Source organism: Nicotiana sylvestris, chromosome 8 (genome assembly GCF_000393655.2).
Source record: "Nicotiana sylvestris chromosome 8, ASM39365v2, whole genome shotgun sequence".
Taxonomy (NCBI): domain Eukaryota; kingdom Viridiplantae; phylum Streptophyta; class Magnoliopsida; order Solanales; family Solanaceae; genus Nicotiana; species Nicotiana sylvestris.
In genome coordinates this window covers 225137450-225143156 of record NC_091064.1, presented here as the reverse complement: position 1 = coordinate 225143156, position 5707 = coordinate 225137450, and the positions used below count along the sequence as shown (strand labels likewise).

Here is a 5707-nt window from a genome sequence, read left to right as displayed (position 1 = left end):
AAAACTAGCCCCATTTTTAAACTCATTTCGGACCAAATAAATGGCCCAAAACCCCAATACCTCAGCCCAATAACTCCAGCCCAAACCATATGACCCACTAATCCAAACCCGGTCGCGACCCACCTAAGCTAACCCGACCCAACCCTTTTAAAATACTAGCCGTTGATATCTGAGATCAACGACCCCTATTCAATCCCTCCTTTTAATTATCCCCTCACTCCCAAACCCTAATCACTCCCCTACAATCCGCCGCCCTCATATTCTATCAAACACCCCTTCTTCTTCTTCAACTAAACCTAGTTGTCTTCCTCCCAAATCCCTCTCCTAATCCTACCAGACATGGGATTTGGTTGCTATTATTTGCCATATACGGCCTCCTCATGGTACTAGTTATTCTTCTATAGTGCTTGCCTAAATATGGCAAGCAAATCTCATCAGAATCGAACCAAAATAGGTTCAAATCATTGATCTTTCTCCTATGTTGTCTATGTTCATCCTCTGTTCTATTGTGAGTACGAATATTGTCACACCACCTTTTTACCTACCTGAAGGGGAGTATAAGTGAGTTTTTCCACTTTAAGTGACATTATTCGAAATGGAATTATTTATTTACTTTAGAGTCGCCACTTGGAATATTTTAACTAGTGTCCCAAGTCACCAATTTATTTTTTTTAATCCAAAATCGAGGAAATTCGACTTTCCTTTTGAAATCTGCGAACCAGAAATTCTAAGTAAGGAACTCTGTTAACCCAGGAGAAGGGTGTTAGGCATTTCCGGGTTCCGTGGTTCTAGCACGGTCGCTCAATTGTTATTATTGGCCTAATTATCTGATTTTAAAACAATTTTAAACTTATGTGCCTTTTACTTTGAGCCGCTTTTAATTCATTTTTTAGGAAGATTTCAACGTCATACAAAATACGTCTTTCGACCACACCACATGAAATGTACCCGCAGTTCGAGACACATTTTATTTAACGTTGTTAAGATTAGGATTTGGGTCACATGAAATGTACACCCGAGTTTAGGGAGGTAATTTGTAAAACAATACGCCTAAAGCAACTACGCACTTTTAACTGTGTGAGGGCCATGGAAAATTCGCTAAATGGCATGCCTCGAATTCTAGGGATTAAAACATTAATTAAACGAGAGCCGTGCATTTTAAGATTTTATGTTTGGCATGGCACGCCTCGAATCCAATTTTCAAAGGAAAACTCAAACTAAGCTTTTGAGGGTCATAAACTATATCTTACTTAATATGGCGCGCCTCAAACTAATTTTAAAAGGGGCTAATTAATTAAAGAGGGCTTAAAGGAATTTGAAATTATCCTAGGCTAATGTTCAAAACGAATTCATACTAAGCACAACAAATGAAATATCGAGCATATAAACATCTAAAACACAAGAGATAACAGTAATGGAATAAACAAAAGAGTGAATAAAATATGATATTGGCCCCTCACAACTTCATATCCGATCCGTCTTGCACAAATAAGCATTTCATTCTTGAAATCCTTACCAAAAGATAAATTCCAAAAACGATTTTCCATAAAAAAAACGACCATAAGCAAAAGCATAGCAGACGTATTACATGGACTAACTTAAATTCAATATGACATTTTGTTTTAAAAAGAAAACAAAAATTATTGAGGATATTTTCCAAAAATAAAAAAATAAAACCTTTCAACCAACATAAGAACATTATCGATAAGGAGTCACAGGGGAACCAATAGAGCTAGATGTATGATTTTATACCATCCGCACAGTAATTAAGAATCTCTGCAATCAACACATTCCATAAACATAATGCAAACGACAAACTGAGCATGATAATGCTTTTAGACTAAGTTTACATTCCAACAGACAACTTAGTGAATTTAATCATAGCAACACGTCAATTTCAACGAAGAGGAGCAGATGACTTCACTTCAACAAAACTCAATCTACCACATACATAATCCATTGATCTACACAAAGTTACAAGATCAAAGTTTAAGGAATACCTTTAACAAATGAATAAAGAAGGAAATCAGCAGAGAAATGATGGTAAACTTAGCAGAAATAACAAGTTTCCAGTCAAGCAGGCTCGAGAGGATTTGAGAGACAAAGGGGTTCAAAGGCGACTGTCTCAGGTGAAATGAATTAGGTCAAGGGGGTTTGGGAATTAAAAAAAGGAAAGGGTGAATTACGATCAAAGGACTGTAATTGAAATAGAAATGGGCTAAGTGTTAAATAGCCTATTTTTCCTTTTTATTTTATAAAAATAGTAATAATAATTTTAAAAGTAAATTAAAAATATTGAAAATAATTTTATAATTATAAAATGCTACTAATCGTGAAATAGGCTATAATTGCAATTACATGCAATTTAGCTTAAAAATACCAAATACATTTGCAAAAAATATACAAAAATCACCTTAATTATATTTTGGTGTAAATATGAGAATAAAATAATTTATTCACTAAAATGATAATCTTGAGAACAATTATTGGATTTTGTACTGCTAAAAATAAACAATAAATTGATTTACCAAAACTCTTGGGCATGCTTATATATGTATGTCCATGCTATTTTGAAAGTATTTTGTATATAAAAATACATAGGGAAAAATTGAGTATCAACAGACCCTTGTACTCTGACACACTAGGGTCTAAGGTTCTTTGGCCACTTTGTCCTCATTGTTCAATTCTGCCCCCTTTTCACCTACTGAATAAGTCAATGGGCTTGTGTAAATGGTTGTTTTCTGAATCTCTAATGGCTACTGGGTTTTGGCTATTTTTGTGTAAATGAAGATTGTTTTCTGGGTTTGATTAGCCATTACTTCTGGGTTGTGGTAAAGCATGTTGGATATGAAATTGAAGCTGGCAGGGCTGGGTATACTTTGAGCCTGTCTTAGGCCCAATATAGTTATTTCTATCACTTTGTAATTCGTTTCATTACTGGGCATGTAATAATTCTGTAATAACAATTGGGGTATTAGTAAAATAGGGAAAATGGATTAGAATCAACTAGTGCGCTTAGGTAAAAACTTAAAGATAGTAATCGGGTAGCAAGAGAAATAATTTGTGCTCGTTGAATAATACGAGTAACACCTCATCTCGAGGGAGTTACGAAGTATTATTTATGTTGCACGGAGTGATCCTTTAGGCTAAAAAATTTAGGATCCCCTCTTGTCTTTAAATCAATTACTTGTGTTTATTCAACGTCTTTAATAATGAATTTTCCCAAACTTTTTGTCTTTATTTGTCTGACTAATTCATATAATTCGAGTTCGATCGGGACCCACAATTGTGGACCTCGAAGAATGCCTAACACCTTCTTTTCGAGGTAATTGAGCTTTTACCCACACAAACTGGTTAAACCAAAATTATTTGCAAATAGGTGCCCAAAGCACCTCAAACCCATTAGGTGGCGACTCACTTTTTTAATACCCATTTTAAAAAGTTGTCACACATCCGCTTTCGCGAGAAAAATAAAAGGGAGCGACATTTGGTATATAAACTATTGAACTTGTTGATGTTATGAACAAGACACAGTGGTATTCGACATTTGTGACACAAATGTTGAGCGATTGACCAAACCCTTTTTTAGAGCATACGTTTTACTCTCCATAAAGCGCTTCGGGCCAATTGGAAAATAGTGACTATACAAATTAACAGAGCATAGTAAACAATGACATCAAATCAGATGTACAAGGAAATAATACTTGAATGACTTGATAAGTCCTAACTCAAAACTGCAAAAGCAAACTGCTTTAGTTTAGGATGGATAGGTCGAAATTCAGGTGCTTACTCAAACAACAATTCATGGTACCTCTCTCTTTCCTCCCAATTTTTCTCTTTTCTTTTGCACATCTTTTCATTGCCTCATTAATTTAGAATTGAAACCATTAACTGTGGCAATTCTAACGCATCTTTGCCATCAACAATCAAAACAAGTGTTTATATGAATTCTTTTTGGCCATGACTTGAAACAACATGCCAAACAAACTTGACAACAAAACCGTGTTACAGGAACAACTACACCGACGTCCGTGCTCCAGAGTAAATAGTACTACCAAATAACGAAGGATGATCCGCCAAGCATTTCCAAAAATTGATTAGAGATGCAGTTTCCAAAATAAGTGTTGAGAGAAAAATAAAACAAGTCAATCAATCACATTGAACATATTAAAGAAGGCATGTTCATGACCAATTCAATCGATAAACAAATGGGGCTAATGCTACTTCGGTTCCTCAAATCCTATAAAGCCACCCTGCTATTACATAGATTTTACCTATGAGCCGTAATTAGAGTCTCGATGAATCTCAGGCCGTCAAATCGAGGTGTGAATTTCTCCTTCTCTGACCTCAATGGCAGTTTCCTTGAGTTTTCAGATCTGGGATTCTCCGTCAATGAAGAATAACCAACTCCCTGCGATTCAAATTATTCTTCTTTTAATCTATAATTCGTCAATAATTAGCACCATTTTTAATCAGATGTTATAGAGATAAAACCGAGCTGAGCCGATTGTCGAACGCAGAAAAACTAAAAGATTCATATCATGCAATCTATCGAACAATTACATTTTTAAGTTTCGAAATGACTGAGACACCAAATGTGGATAGAACTCCATTGTTAATTCAGCTGAAATATGATTTAGAATCAAATAAATACACAAACATGAAAGAATACATTCTTTTTTTAACATTGATAACACCAGATATATAAATAGCAAGGACATTTACCTCGGTAGAAGCCGAGTGACAGGTGAAATCAGGATCAGCGGAGGAGGAGGAATAGGATGTGGAGCTAATAGCCACGGTAGAAGCGGCAAGCATGGAAGCAACGAGAGTGCAGGAGCCCTTCATTTCACCGTCAGAAACAAAAAAAAGGAAATAATCAAACAGACGTACGCCGGAGATGCAGTTTGTTAGGGACGAAATCCGACGAAACTCGCCGGATCTCGACCTGTAGCTGTTATCTCTTTTTTCGTCAGCGGGGGCGTCTTTTCAGCCTAAGTACTCTTTCCGTCTGAATAAGGCTTTGGACGCTTCTCATTTTATCAACCCTATTTAATAGCCTCTGTTAATTCCGGGGACGTATCAACTTCTCCGGAAAATTTTATTTTGTGTCTCATACAACTGACACTAGCTGTATGAGGCAACTTTTTTATCTCAAAGTTTTGTGGACCCAAATTTCTGTGGACCCAAAAATGTAAAATTGAGGTCCACAAATTTGTAAGACAAAAAGGAACCTCATACAACTAATGTAAGTTATATGAAACACAAAATAAAACTTCTCAAATTCTCCAAATGTGACCTATCACAGGTTGATTTCTTTCCTCGTATATCGCGTCCTTAATTTTCTTTTATTTTCGCGTCCTAAATTAGAAAAAAAAAAATCATCTAAATATAGGAGTGTAGGCATATAAATTTTATTAAAATTAAATCCATAAAAGAATTTGGGTTATATTTTAAATTTAAGATATATTTGTCCAAATAAATATTATGGCTAATATAATTGGATTAATTATATAAATCCAATATATATGAATTAAATAAATAAATCTTAATACATCGGGCTAGTCCATTTAATTAGGCTAAAGTGATGAGTCCACTTCATTAGGCCCAAGATGACATCTTCCTAGAGGCCCAATGTCACGCGTGAAATGACGCTGCACGCCAAGTCAAACGGAAGAGCCAATAAGATCATACCACGTGTCAAAAT

At 35.4% G+C, this 5707-nt stretch overlaps 1 long non-coding RNA gene across 1 annotated transcript; it reads right to left on the bottom strand.

Annotated features, from left to right (window-relative positions):
• Positions 1-4136: 4136 nt before the first annotated feature.
• Positions 4137-5073, bottom strand: LOC104216016 (uncharacterized). The gene is made up of 2 exons (XR_011401722.1): positions 4726-5073; positions 4137-4411 (listed from the first exon to the last, which is right to left on the bottom strand). It is a non-coding gene; the product is annotated as an uncharacterized lncRNA (long non-coding RNA).
• Between the last annotated feature and the right edge of the window lie 634 nt (positions 5074-5707).